This window comes from Eubalaena glacialis, chromosome 19 (genome assembly GCF_028564815.1).
Source record: "Eubalaena glacialis isolate mEubGla1 chromosome 19, mEubGla1.1.hap2.+ XY, whole genome shotgun sequence".
Classification (NCBI taxonomy): domain Eukaryota; kingdom Metazoa; phylum Chordata; class Mammalia; order Artiodactyla; family Balaenidae; genus Eubalaena; species Eubalaena glacialis.
The window spans coordinates 22,179,891-22,194,681 of record NC_083734.1 but is presented as its reverse complement, the minus strand read 5'-3'; the positions used below and the strand labels follow the sequence as shown (position 1 = coordinate 22,194,681).

The 14,791-nt window shown below is 45.9% G+C and overlaps 1 protein-coding gene across 5 annotated transcripts in view; it reads right to left on the bottom strand.

Annotated features, from left to right (window-relative positions):
• LOC133080959 (C-C motif chemokine 4) overlaps positions 1-14,791 on the bottom strand; it is a 174,085-nt gene that overhangs the window by 115,628 nt on the left and 43,666 nt on the right. For 4 of the 5 annotated variants that reach the window (XM_061177148.1, XM_061177150.1, XM_061177151.1 and 1 more), the window contains exon 3: positions 1,691-1,790. The exons of the other annotated variant lie outside the window; for it this stretch is intronic. The gene's annotated coding sequence lies outside the window, so the exon portion shown is untranslated. The remainder of the gene's footprint in view (positions 1-1,690; positions 1,791-14,791) is intronic. 5 annotated transcript variants of the gene reach the window in all.

The following is a 14,791-nucleotide window of genomic DNA, read 5'->3' as shown; positions in this document are numbered from 1 at the left end:
TAAAAAAGAGTCATGTACCAAAATGTTCATTGCAGCTCTATTTACAATAGCCAGGACATGGAAGCAACCTAAGTGTCCATCATCGGATGAATGGATAAAGAAGATGTGGCACATATATACAATGGAATATTACTCAGCCATAAAAAGAAATGAAATGGAGTTATTTGTAGTGAGGTGGATGGAGTTAGAGTCTGTCATACAGAGTGCAGTAAGTCAGAAAGAGAAAAACAAATACAGTATGCTAACACATATATATGGAATCTAAGGAAAAAAAAAAAAGTTCATGAAGAACCTAGTGGCAAGACGGGAATAAAGACACAGACCTACTAGAGAATGGACTTGAGGATATGGGGAGGGGGAAGGGTAAGATGTGACAGGGTGAGAGAGTGGCATGGACATATATACACTACCAAACGTAAAATAGATAGCTAGTGGGAAGCAACTGCGTAGCACAGGGAGATCAGCTCGGTGCTTTGTGACCACCTAGAGGGGTGGGATAGGGAGGGTGGGAGGGAGGGAGACGCAAGAGGGAAGAGATATGGGAACATATGTATATGTATAACTGATTCACTTTGTTATAAAGCAGAAACTAACACACCATTGTAAAGCAATTATACTCCAATAAAGATGTTAAAAAAAAAAACAAAAAACTTTTATCCCTAGCCTCCCAGGGAACTCCTCTCTCTATAGATACTCCCGTGTGCCTCATAAACTCTTCTCCTGTTAAACTATCTGCTGTCAATTAATTTGCAGGCCCCCGACCACTAGGAACTAAGTCAGTAGAGGAAAAGTTTTTCCTCCCAACAGGGGTGATCTTAAAACATCCTGAAATTAGATCGCAGTGATAGTTGTACCACCTTGTGAGTGTATAAAAACCACTGAATTGTCCTTTTTTTTTCTTTTTTTTGGCCACACCGCATGGCTTGTGGGATCTTAGTTCCCTGACCAGGAACCAAACCCGGGCCCACGGCAGTGAAAGCACCGAGTCCTAACCACTGCACCGCCAGGGAATGCCCCTGAATTGTCAACTCTAAAAGCGTGAATTTTATGATATGTGAATTTTATCTCAATAGAAACAAAAGGTGAGGGGAACTAGAAAGTTCCTACTTGACTGGTCTGCCCTGGACATCCAGCATCAGTGCACTCTGGGCTTAGCAGGTACTTCAAGCTGACCCTTTTTCTTACAATGCTCACCACCCACCCCCACCCCCCCACCACTGGGACCTCTCCCCTGCAGCTCCCTTGACAAGTCAGGTGTTTCTCTGTTTGGGCTGGAGGCATTCGGTTCTCAGCCCTGAGGATACAGTGTGAACTCCTCCTCTTTGCAGAGGCCTAGTCTCCCTTCCAGGTGGTCCCCTTGGACAGGACCTGAAATGACACCACAGTGACCCTCTCTCTGGCTCAAAGCTCACACCTGGTCCCTAGGAAACACACATGCACTCTTTGCCCTGAACAAGCCACCCAGTGCAACAACTTTCCCAGACAGCTGTCCACTGTATCCCCCAAATCGCTGAGTCATCTGGCTGAAGCCCCTCTACCCAAGTTTAGGTGTAGAGAAAAGCATCTCCAGCCTTCCCTGTGAGAGGAAGAATCCTCAGCATTGCCACAACCTTCTTTCCTAATCTCCCACCTCCTTCCCCACCTTTAATACCTTCAATGTGAATTCAGGGATTTAAAAATCGCAAAGTACCTTCTTTGTGAATCTGCATCAAGGTGGTATCATGCCCGTATGAGTGGTATTTACCATCTTTTTTGACGTGTCTTTGGGGAGAGGAAGGAGGTTGCCCAATCTGAAGAAGGGAAAAATCAGGAAATGAGTAAAGTCTGCCTCTGTTGTCCTCAGCTTTCTCCTTTAGGCCCTTTTAGGGCATCTCCACAGCCCTAATCCTTAGTTGCCCAGTGCCTTTAATTTTTTCTCACTCAGAGGCCATCCCGAAATCAGCTCTCTGAGCCTCTTTTCATACTAAAGTGGGAGTAACTAACGAGAGCATTTTAACAGGGCTTGAAAGGCCAAAACCAAAAGTCAGGAATCATCCATGAAGTGAGAACATCTGGTAGCTTCCAGGCTTTGGGGCCACCTGAGCCTTCCAGGAAGGATGGAAGGGAGGGCAGGGAGAATGGGGCGGGAACTCTTGGGCACAGGGAAAGGTCTGATGTTGCAGGACCAACAGGTAGATTGGGCTTGGGAAGGGAGGAAGGCATCCAGGGGTGCTAAAAAAACCCGAGACTTGTAATCCTACAGACAGCCCATTGCCACCTGGCCCACCAGGAAGGGGAGACACCTGGTCACAGGAGGGAGAAAAAGGGCTTAGATTTGTGGAGTGCCTACTCTGTGCCAGGTATTGTGTGAGGTGCTCTATGGACCACACCTCAGTTGATACCCCCGTCCCAACGCTTGACGTAGGTTCCCATTTCTGGATGAGGGTACTGAGACCCAGCGAGGCTAGGTCTTTGAAGTAATGTGTCTTATTGGACAAACTCTAAGAGGATGGGCCTGCCCAGTTAACACAAAGCCACTGCTGGGGGTGGCTATGCCCATCTGGTATCTGAGTGACCCGTTCTGAGGGAACTGAGTCACGGGTCTTGCCTACCTGGCAACGCAGACCTGCTGCTCCTCCAGGCTTCCTCACCACAGTAAGCAGCCCCTGGTCCCGAGACCCGACCCCACCCCACTTAGGCAGATGAGCTGGGCGTCCCAGCCAATCACTGCGATCATCAAGATCCTCCTTCCCATGGCCATGGCTGAGTCCAGCCTGATCATTTTCACCTGGAGGACTGCAGCAGCCTTCTAACTGGTGTCTCCACCCTTGGCCCCCCTGAATCCATTCTTCACAAACCACTCAGAGTGAGCTCCCCAAAATGTAAAACTGATCACGCTTTCCCTGTTTAAAACACACCAAAGGCTTTGTGTTGTCCTCAGGATAAACCCCATCTCCATAACAAGGCCTGGTGTTGCCTGTGCAATCTGATTCCTGCCCCCTCTCCAGCCCCATCAGGAACTCCCTTCCCCTGCTCTCAGGTTTCCAGCCACACTCAGTTCCTAATATGTGCTAGGACTTCCTGCCTCAGGACATTTGCACAAGCTATTTCCCTTGTGTATTCCTATCTTCCTTGCTTTTCAACCTACCTAACACTGCTCAGATGTTCTCTTATCAGGGAGGCATTCTCTGAGCCCCCAATATATTCCTTTCCATTGTATTGTTTATTCCAATGTATAAGTATCTACCTACTTTTGTGAGTATTTATTTAATGTTTGTCTCCAGGAGAACAGGGACCACGATCTTTTGGTTCTTCGTGGTATTCTCAGTGCCAAGCAGAAGGCCTGGCAAATGGTAGGCACTTGGTAAATATGTGTTATATAGATAGACAGACAAACAAGTAGATGTTCTTACAGAAAGCTCACGCTGATTTTTCCTTTTGCTTCAGGCTCCAATATGGCTTGGCATAGTACTGTTACTGATCCTGTCTTTATTTAAAATTTTGACATTTTATTAAAATGTTATTTATGTTGATTACTGAGGGTTTTTTTTTTTTTTTGGTGCCCCCTTAAATTTTGTGCTCAAGGTCAGTACCTCACTAACCATTCCCAAGTTCCAGCCCTGCCCATAGTAAGGAATTAATAATAACTATTGCTAAAATAATTATTATCATATAGATAAGACATAATAGAACAATCATAGGCTTTAGAATCAGAGAAACTTAGGTTTCAACCTGGCACATTCATTCATCAATCATCCATTTACTGAAACGTGCTCAATGGTTTTTTGAGACCCCGCTCTGTGCCACCTATCTCTCAACATGCTGGCATACAGTGTGGCAGAAACACAGTCTCTGCCCTCAGGGAGCTTCCAGTCTAGAAGCTCTGCTGCTGACCAGCTTGTGACCTTCTGTGAGTTAGTAGGCTTCCTGAGTCTCAGGTTCCTCATCTGTAACAGAATAATAACAATAACAACAACAACAACAATAATAATAATATCATCTGCCTGTATTGCCCAAAGGTTGGGCATTTTAGCAATCAGGTATGTCAATAGACATGAACCCATATCCCAATACCCCCATACAATGCCCCATCTGGTATTATTTGCAGTTTCAAGGAAGAGGCCCAGAAAAGGTAAGTGTCCTGTCTGGGGTCACACAGCCTTCAGAAGCAGAAACAAGGGCAAATCTAGTTTTCCTGCTTCATGATCAAGGCTCTGTTGCATACAGACAAACCTCCCCTTCCTGTCCCAGCATCTTCCTGAGATCTCAGGGACTGGGAAATGGTGGTGACCCATCCCTTTCGCAGGGAGGACAGTCTTGCCCTGTTCTGGCCCACCCTGGGCATAGTCCAGCCTTGGGGAGGGTCTGAAAGAAGGAGGAGTTAGCAGAGGAGGAAACGAATAAATTAAAAGGAGGAGGAGGAAGAAGAGGTATCCAGAAGAGGGGCCAGGCCATACCCCCTCCAGGGTCTTGCCACCTCCTCCTCCTTCCTTTCCCCAACATTCCCAGGCACAGAGAAACAGGTCTCAGTGTCCTAGTGGACACGGCTCAGCTTCACACCACCCTTCTCGGGGCAGAACCAGTGGCTGACCTGACCATACTGTCTCTCTTCCATCTCTCAAAAAATCCCACACAATTTGTGCCAAATTCTTTTAAGACTTCTATCCTCTGCCCCAAAGCAATTGGGGCATCCCAGCTCAGGATGCAGGAAAAGCAGACACCCGAGGCCCCTCCTACTGTTACCGTGTCCAAGCTTGTACTGCTCGCCACATGACAGACCAATAAATCTAGAGGTGAGGTGTTGGGGCAAGGAATAGTGACTTTATTTGGAAAACCAGCAGACCAAGAAGATGGTGAACTAGTGTCCCAAAGAACCATCTTCCCTAAGTTAGAATTCAGACTTCTTTTATAGTAAAAGGGGAGGGGGTGTGGTTGGTTGTTGCCAACTTCTTGGTGTTGGAATCCTTTGTTCTTGCAGCTGTCCACATAGGTCAGGTAAACCATCAACAAGACAGATGTTATTCTTTGTTCTGCAAATTTTTATCTCTGTATGAATGGAAAAGTGTTATACCCTTAAAGGTCAGAGCCTTGAGAATGGGCTATCCTGTATATTTCAGGCTATAGGCAACATCATTAACTTGTAGCAAAAACAATAGAATACAAAGGTCAAAGTAAAAGAAACAGTACAAATATGGGGTCAGATTTGTTCTTCCCTATTACACTACCCCATCGCCCTCACCTCAGCCAGAGCTTGGGAATTGTCCTGCTCTGGATTTAACCCCAATATCACTTTCTTTCAGCTCTCACTCGCTGTGCTGGATTCTGTTCTCTTCCAAAGCTTTGCCCTGACTCCCAGCCCTCCAGGGCCCCAAGAAGCCAGGGGGCTCCAGGCCCTAGGGTAGATTTGGTAGCAGAGCCTTGCAGGAAGCGCAGAGGGCCATTCCATCAAAACTGTGCTGGACACATCAAGAATTTATGTGGTTTCATTTGGGCCTCTGACAAGTCAGGAGCTTAGAAGTGAAGGCGGGCAGGTCAGAGCCCTGTGCAGGACGCAAGAAGGAGTCCAGGAGTGGGGGATGGAAGCTCCTTTACTTTTAGTCCCGTGTGACAGAAAGCCCACACTAAATGTCCTAGAGAAAAACAAAAATAGCTTATTGGTTTATGTCCTCAAATACTCAAAAAGAGCAAATGCCAGGGTGGCTCAGGGAAAACGAGTCCCAGAGCAAAGGACTCCTCAGCACTGTGGGGTTGACCCCACTTGCTCTTCTGCAGGCGCCCCAAGACCCCTACAGGACCCCCTCCCCGCCAACGGAGCTGCCTCCCCCCTTCCTTATAAGCTGAGAACTACTGAGGAAGGACCACAGCTGCTGGGCTTGGGAGGTGGGTCCCCACTTGAGACAAAGGATTGACAAGAGCCCCGTGGGACTAACAGCTGCATGGGCAGAGAAGTTCCCTCAGAGAAGGAGGGCAGAGCTTCCAGAAGAAAGAAGGGTGCTGGAAAGAAAGAAACAGATGTAAATCTCCCTACTTTATTTTTTCTAAAAAACAAAAAAAAACACCTCTTGGTCTTAAAGTATTGATCTACTTTAAGGAATTGTCTTAAAGTATTACCACGTTGAATGTTTGTGCTCATTTCTACATTATGTGCGTGGCGTGCACACACCCAAAACGTGCGTCACATTTTATCATTTCCATGCCTTTGTCTGAAAGGGTGAGCTCTCGTATCAGGAGACCTTGTTTTGAAACCCAGCTTTGCCCCTTTCTAGCCGTGTGAGCAAATTACTTCACTACTCTGTGCCTCCGTATCCTCATCCCTAAAAGGGGATGATGATTGTACCTATTATACAGGGTTGTAATGAGGATATAATGATAAAATATTTTCAAAACAGTAAGTGGTTTGTGTCCTATTACAACTCTTTGTTATTACCACTATTTGCAGTTACCTCTGACTAGAACGTTCTTCCTTCTTTCTTTGCCTTTTAAAATCGGATACAGTCTCAGTCCAATTTTTGAGACCCAGTTCAAATGCCATCCCTTTCATGAATTTTTCTCCTCATTCTAATCAAGGGATCTCTCTTGCCTTCCTCTGAAATCCTCACTGGGCTCTAAGGCCTCACAGCTCTAGATTGCAGGGACTTTCTCAGTCCTCTTCGCCTCCACCCCAACTAGAATAAAACCATCTTTACTAATACTTATAGTAGGCCTTCTTAACAAGTACTAGCTTAATTAAAAGAAATAAGCCTACATCTCCCAACAGAGAAAAACTCTGGACCAGATAGCTTCACTGGTGAAATCCACCAAACACTTAAAGAAGAATTAACATGTCAAACTCTTCCAAAAAATAAAAGAGGAAGGAACACTTCCTAACTCACTCCATGAAGTCAGCATTACCCTGATCTATGAACATATTTTCACATAAAAATGTGTACATAATGTTTATAGCAGCACTATTCATAATATCCACAAATTATGAAACAACCCAAATGTCCATCAAATGATGAAGGGATAAACAATATGAGAGACTTCCCTGGTGGCACAGTGGTTAAGAATCTGCCTGCCAATGCAGGGGACACGGGTTCGAGCCCTGGCCCGGGAAGATCCCACATGCGGCGGAGCAACTAAGCCCGTGCGCCACAACTACTGAGCCTGTGCTCTAGAGCCCGCGAGCCACAACTACTGAGCCCGTGTGCCGCAACTACTGAAGCCTCCGCGCACCTAGAGCCAGTGCTCCGCAACAAGAGAAGCCACCGCAATGAGAAGCCCACGCACTGCAACGAAGAGTAGCCCCCGCTCACCACAACTAGAGAAAGCCCGTGTGCAGCAGCGAAGACCCAACACAGCCAAAAATAAATAAATAAATAAATAAATAAATAAATAAATAAAATAAAAAATAAAAATAAAAAATATATGAGATATAGCCAGATAATGGAATATTATTCAGTCATAAAAAGGAATGAAGTACTGATCCCTGTTACAACTTGGCTGAACCTTAAAAACGTGAAATTAAACATTAAATGAAAGGATCCAAACACAAAAGGCAACATATATATTATTCCATTTATATATGAAGCATCCAGAATAGGTAAATCCATAGAGACAGAATGCAGACTAGTGGTTGCCAGGGGCTGGGGGAGGGGAGAAAGAAAGTGACTATTTACTGGGTGTAGGAAATACCTTTTGGGGTGATGAAAATCTTCTGGAAGTAGACAGAGGTGATGGTTACACAAACTGTGAAGGTATTAAATGCCACTAAATTGCACACTTTAAAAAGGATTAACAGTTAATATTATTTGTTTTACCTCTGTAACAACAAAAAGCAATAAGCCTCCTCTTGAATGAGGAAGTATTACTTTTGCTTTCAGGAAACTTATACAGATTAGTCAGTCTTCATGGCCCAAAGAGGAAATTATCAGTTAACTTTTACTCATAACAAATCACCCTAAAATTTAGTAGATTAAAACAAGCATTGGGACTTCCCTGGCGGTCCAGTGGTTGAGACTTCACCTTCCAGTGCAGGGGGTGCGGATTCGATCCCTGGTCAGGGAGCTAAGATCCCACATGCCTCACAGCCAAAAAAAAACCCCACCAAATCATAAAACAGCAGTAATATTGTAACAAATTCAATAAAGACTTTTTAAAAAATGGTCCACATCAAAAAAATCTTTACAGAAAAAAAAACAAGCATTAACAACAAGATACCTCTGCACACCTACTAGAATGGCCAAAATCTGGAAAAATAACAACATCAAAGGCTGGCAAGGATGTGGAACAGCAGAAACTCCCATTCATTGCTGGTGGGGATGCAAAATGGTACAGCCACTTTGGAAGACAACTTGGAGGTTTCTTACGAAACTAAACATACTCTTACCATATAATCCAGCAATCACGCTCCTTGGTATTTACCCAAAGGAGTTGAAAACTTATGTCCACACAAAAACCAGCACACAGATGTTTACAGTAGCTTTATTCATAATTGCCAAAACTTAGAAGCAACCAAGATGTCCCTTAGTAGGTGAACGGGTAAATAAACTGTGGTACCTCCAGACAGCGCTAGAGCAAATGAGCTATCAAGCCGTGAAAAGGCAGGGAGGAATCTTACAAGCATATTAGTAAGTGAAAGAAGCCAATCTGAAAATGTTGCATATTGCATGATTCCAACTATATGACATTCTGGAAAAGGCAAAACTATGGAGACAGTAAAAAATCAGTCGTTGCCGGGTTGGGGGTAGGTGGGTGGTAGGGGAGATGTGTAGGCAGAGCACAGAGGATTTTTAGGACAGTGAAAATAGTCTATGATACCATAATGATGGATACACATAATTATACATTTGTCCAAACCCATAGAATGTACAACACCAAGAGTGAACTGTAATGTAAACTATGGTCTTTGGGTGATTATGATGTGTCAATGTAGGTTCACCAATTGTATCAAATGTACCACTCTGGTGGGGACTATTGATAATGGCGGAGGCTGTGCCTTTTTGGGGTATGGGGTATGAGGGAAACCCCTATACCTCCCCTCAGTTTTGCTATGAATCTAAAATAGCTTTTAAGTGCCAGCATTTATTATTTCTCACAATTCTGTGGGTTGGATGGATGGTTCTCCTGGTCTGAGGCATCTCAGCTGGGGTTCAATGGTCTAGGATGACCTCTCAGCTGGGACAGCTCTCCATGTGGTCGCTTAACCTTCAAGAGGCTACTATGGGCTGGTACACATAACTGCATAAAGGTTCCCAGCAGAAAACTAGCACAAGTCTCAATGGGCCAGCACTTTTCAAGTCTCTGTTTGCATCACACATTCTACTGTCTCATTTGCCAAAGTAAGTCACATAGCCAAGAACAGAGTCAGTATGGGAAACAACTTCCCAAGGGTATGTATACGGGGTGGGGGGATTTATTGCAGCCATTTTTGTACATAAGCTACCAAAGGAAGGAAGAAGTCAAATATTTAATCCAAGACCTAATCTCTAATAGCCAAGCTAGAGTTAGGAGAAGTGCTTGGTACAAAATGGAAATCTCTTTATTTGACTTGATATCAACAAGGCATACAGGAAATGGTCAGAAGATATCCGAGGAACCCCATCCATGTGTGACCACAGAGCAGTTTCAGTTCTACATTATAGAACAGACTTCAGCTGTGGACTCTTTTTTTTTTTTTTTCTCATTTTTTTGTTTATTTATTTTTGGCTGCTTTGGGTCTTCGTTGCTGTGCGCGGGCTTTCTCTAGTTGCAGCGAGCAGGGGCTACACTTCATTGCGGTGCGTGGGCTTCTCATTGCGGTGGCTTCTCTTGTTGTGGAGCACGGGCTCTAGGCACGCGGGCTTCAGTAGTTGTGGCACACGGGCTCAGTAGTTGTGGCTCGCGGGCTCTAGAGCGCAGGCTCAGTAGTTGTGGCGCACGGGCTTAGTTGCTCCATGGCATGTGGGATCTTCCCGGACCAGGGATCGAACCCGTGTCCCCTGCACTGGCAGGCGGATTCCCAACCACTGTACCACCAGGGAAACCCAAGCTCTGGACTCTTGAATGGAATGCTATTCTTTGGATTTGTTGTGTTTCTCTAAGGAGGGCGTGGGCCCAGTCTTGTAGACATCAGGAGAAACAAAAAGACGTGTGGGTTGGATCTTTTATTCCCCTTAGTACTTAAAAAGAAAGGCTTTCCCATGTACAATAGTGAGGCTGTTTAAGATCATACACAAGGATGGAAGAGGTACACATGGATTATTTCCAAACACAGATATTTACAGTAAGGACATGGAGGAAGTGGTGTAGACCAGGAGTCACCTCACCAGCTACCTGCCTCTGTGGGTCCTGGTCAGGCCTGCCCTAACATTTACAGGACCCAGGGTAAGAATCCATAAGGAGGCCCCCATGTCAGGTGTGTCAATATTTGAACTTTATAAAAGAGCGAACAAACAGATTTAAAAGTACAACGAATTGCTTAATATTGCAGCCCTGTGAAACTACTGCATATACAGCCCTAGTTTGGGAGTGCATCGCCGCAGACTGGAGCACAAAAACAAGCAAGAAAATGAACACGGAGCACTGCCAGGGAAGAACTGCTTGTTTTGCAAGAATGTTATGGTGTTCATACCATCTGCGAGGAAAGATTTTGACAAGCTAGCTGGCTTATCTTTTCTCTTACCTAAAGGCTTCTGCGGTTCAGATCTTCCCCGCGGTCCAAAGGGGTGTCGGCCTCCAGTGCTGGCAGTGGCAACCCATCAGCCTTCACAGCCTTTGGACTCACAGCCTTTCAAAGACATAGGGCAGGGCTTCCCTGGTGGCGCAGTGGTTGAGAATCTGCCTGCCAATGCAGGGGACACGGGTTCGAGCCCTGGTCTGGGAAGATCCCACATGCCGTGGAGCAACTGGGCCCGTGAGCCACAACTACTGAGCCTGCGCGTCTGGAGCCTGTGCTCCGCAACAAGAGAGGCCGCGACAGTGAGAGGCCCGCGCACCGCGATGAAGAGCGGCCCCCGCTTGCCACAACTAGAGAAAGCCCTCGCACAGAAACGAAGACCCAACACAGCCATAAATTAATTAATTAATTAATTTAAAAAAAAAAAAACAAAGACATAGGGCAGGAGAGGTGGAAAAGCATTTTTCCCTTGAGGCATGAACTGTGTTTGTCACAAGAGTAGATGTTTAGTATTGAAGGTTATGCCAGGCCAGCCCTGAGTACCACATCCCAAGAGACAGAGGTTCCTTTGTGTTCTCTGATGAATTTATTTAGTGTGTGTTTGCGATATGAAGAATGCTCCAAAGCATGGGGTCCAGGCATAGCCCCCTCCTGTCTGGGTCTTAAAGGAGTACCAGTCCTGGCACTTTGAAAGTTGGGACGTGTTAGGCAGGTGATAACTGTTGTCTGCCACCAGGAGCAGCTGTCCCAGGATGTCAACCTACGGCATGGTTTGTGCCAGAGTTGCCACAAAGGACACAACTTACACAGGCGCTGGATGGAACACTTTACTCACGTAGAGAAGAGACAGAGCAAGATCAGCTTCAACAGTGAGTGTCCGTCCTCCCCACAGGCAGTGGGTACCATCTTGCAGCCAACTTAGGAGACTGATCTGCACGCATCCCTCTTGGGCTACAAGTGAAGGGTCCCATTCCCTCCCCACTGGGAACAGGTAGTAGGAGGGTTGGCCTGGTGCCCTATGTCATACAAGCTTAGGCAAAACAAAGGAGCACGCGTTGAGTCCAGAACACAGAAAGATAATCCCACATAAGGCAATAAACCCAGCACAGCTGTGCAGCGCTTTATGTCTTGGGAAGGAAGTGTTCCAGCCCCAAGGCCTCTCTTCTGTGGCCCTGAAGGCGTTGAAAGATCGCGTACCCCAGAATGCCTTTCCCAGTGGGATGCGCACCTGGCCTGAGAGAGAACTAGATCGCTACCTCACCTTTGCTTGGGACAACAACCTGAACGCAAGGGACCTTCCTTACTCACCACACATCCATCAGATGAGGCCAGACACCTCGGATGGTTTCACTTGGAAACTCAAGGAACAGCAGGGAAGAACCACAACTTCAGGCCTCTCTCCTGAAAAGGGACCTGTGCATGGAACGCCATCCAGATTTCAAGACCTGCCCAGCATGCAGACACATAACACATGGAGTGATGAGATAAGAGTGAGGGGAAAGGTGAAAGTAACAGCAGAAAATTCCCATAGACTAAGTGCAGGTCTGAGAAAGAAGATGAGCTAACCCCAGCGAGGGGACATCTTAGCTCAAATATGCTAACTTTGTAATAGGAGAGGGCAGCTCAGCTTATGCTGGACAAACGTGTTGTGCAAGCCCAGATCCTGGAATGTGGCAAGAGCAGTGTTTACAGGCAGAGATGACAGGATATTTGTTATCTCTAATGGAAGAAGCTAGCGGGTGTGCTAAGCAGTATTGTGAAATAATTATAGTAAGTGCTTCATGTAGCAAACGCCTCGTCTCAAAGGAACTGCCCAAAGCACAGTTCCTGGAGCATAGTAAGTGTTCAAGAAGCATTGGCTGTTGTTATCATCAGCTCTGGAAGACCGCCTAGGCTGGAGCAGCTTATGCGGAGATGCACAGCCCGCTCCCTCGGCTATGCCAAGCTAAGTAGCAAGTAGAGCTGATGTGATTCTTAAATGTCACCAATGATGCTTGGTGGTGGAGGAGAGGAAAATCAATAAAAGACTCAGGAAGTACACAAAAACCACTCACAAAATGTTTTCTACACCAGGGAGGTCAAGAAACGGCAGTATATTGTGAAATTGGACATTTGCGCCTTCATTGTTTCTTTTGCTGAACAAACATGCGTTCGGTACTGTGTCAGACACCTCTGCACACACCACTTTAGTCCGTCAGCGCCATCTCTTACTCTGGCCACCATTACAGCAACCAGTCCTGCACAGCAGGCCTTGTCCAGCTCCACATAGGTATAATCTGACAGCACCTCACCTTGCCATCATGCATACCCCTCTTTTCCTGTATCAGGGACTCTCTGATGCTGAAATAGAGAACCTGAAGGAATCTGTTCGGTACTCAGGCACGTGCAACTTGGAGGTACTGGGCAAGGACTCATGACTACAGGGACTTGGAAGTCACTGGGTAACATCTACAGCAAAGGAGAAAGTCAGCGAGTGGATAGGATGACTTGTCCCATGGAAGCCAGCCAGCCTCTTCCCTCAGCCACGACAGTGCTAGTGCAACAAGCCCTTGGCTGTGGTGGCAAGGACGGCGGCTATGCGTGGGCCCAACGGTGTGGGCTCTCTCTCATCAAGACCCATTTAACTATTGCCACTGCTGAATGCCTAACCTTCTAGCAGCAGAAGTAGATGTCAAGTCTCAATATGGCACCCACCTCCAAGGAGAAAATACAGCCATACGGTGACCTGTTGATTATCTTGGACCTCTGCCACCCTGCAAGGGAGAACAATCCAACCTTTGCAGGACTGACACGTACTCCAGATGTGGGGTTTTTTTTTCCCTACCAGCAGTACCTCTGCCAATGGTCCAAGGACTTACAGAATGTCTGATTACTCAGTATGGTATCTGTACAAGATGGCTCAAGTCAAGGGATCCATATTATAGCAAATGGTGTGAGTCAGTGGGTATATGGGATCCACTGGTATTACCATATACTTAATCACCCAGAAGCAGCCAGATCAAGAGAATGGTGAGCTGTTAATAATTTAGCTGAGGCAACAACAAACTTCAGGGTTGGGACCTTCCCAGAATGCAGTATATGCACTGAATCAAAGGCTGCCAGATGATGCTATGTCACCAGTGGCTAAAACACTCAGGAACCGAGGGGTTGGCCCCTCTCTCCATAATTCCCAGTCATCTATTTGTGGTTCCCATCCCTGCAACATTAGGCTCTGCTGGATGCCTGGGGAGAAGGCAGGGGTGGGGAGTAGAGATGTACTAGTATGAGTACACAGTATGGGTTCTTTTGAACCTGAAAGAACTAATACAACCATCTTGAAGGAGGCTTTGTGACGGATTAGACATAATAAAAGCACAAACACACTGGAGGGAAGCAAAGGGTGGACCATATTGTGTATTACTTCACATCCTTGCAACCTCACCCTTTTACTCAGCCACTGCTCAGTCATCACTTTTCTTAGATTTACACAAGCTTCATGCAGGTCTCTTGCCTCATAACTCTAGCTTCCTGCCCTGGGGCTTCTCTGATCCTGAGCTGTGGAAATCATGATAGAATATAACACACATGCATTAGCAAACCAGAAGTGTGAAGAATTTACTATTTGTGATCCACCACTGGCCAGTGAAGGGTTGTCCCCACCGTCTATTGCTGTGTAACAAACCACCCAAAGCTTAGTGGAATAAAATGACCACAACTGTATTCTACCCACAAATTCTATGGGTCAGAAATTCATACAGGGCACAGCCCAGATGGCTTATCTCTGCTGATGATGCCTGGGGCATGCTTGGGAAGACACAATTAGCAAGAAATGACTCAAAGGGATGGGGAACCATCTAGAGCAGTGCTGTCCAATAAAAATACAATGCAAGTCACATATGTAAATTTAAATTTTTTAGTAGCCGTATTAAAAACGTAAAACAGGGGAATTCCCTGGCAGTCCAGTGGTTAGGACTCGGCACTTTCACTGCCTTGGCCCAGGTTCAATCTCTGGTTGGGGTATTAAGAGCCCGCAAGCCACGTGGCATGGCTTAAAAAAAAAAAAAAAGTAAAACAGATGAAATAATTTTCATAATGTATTTTCTTTAATCCAATATATCCCAAACCTTATCATTTCCACATGTAATCAATATAAAAAATTATTGAGATTTTTTATATTTTGGGGGGGTACTAAATCTT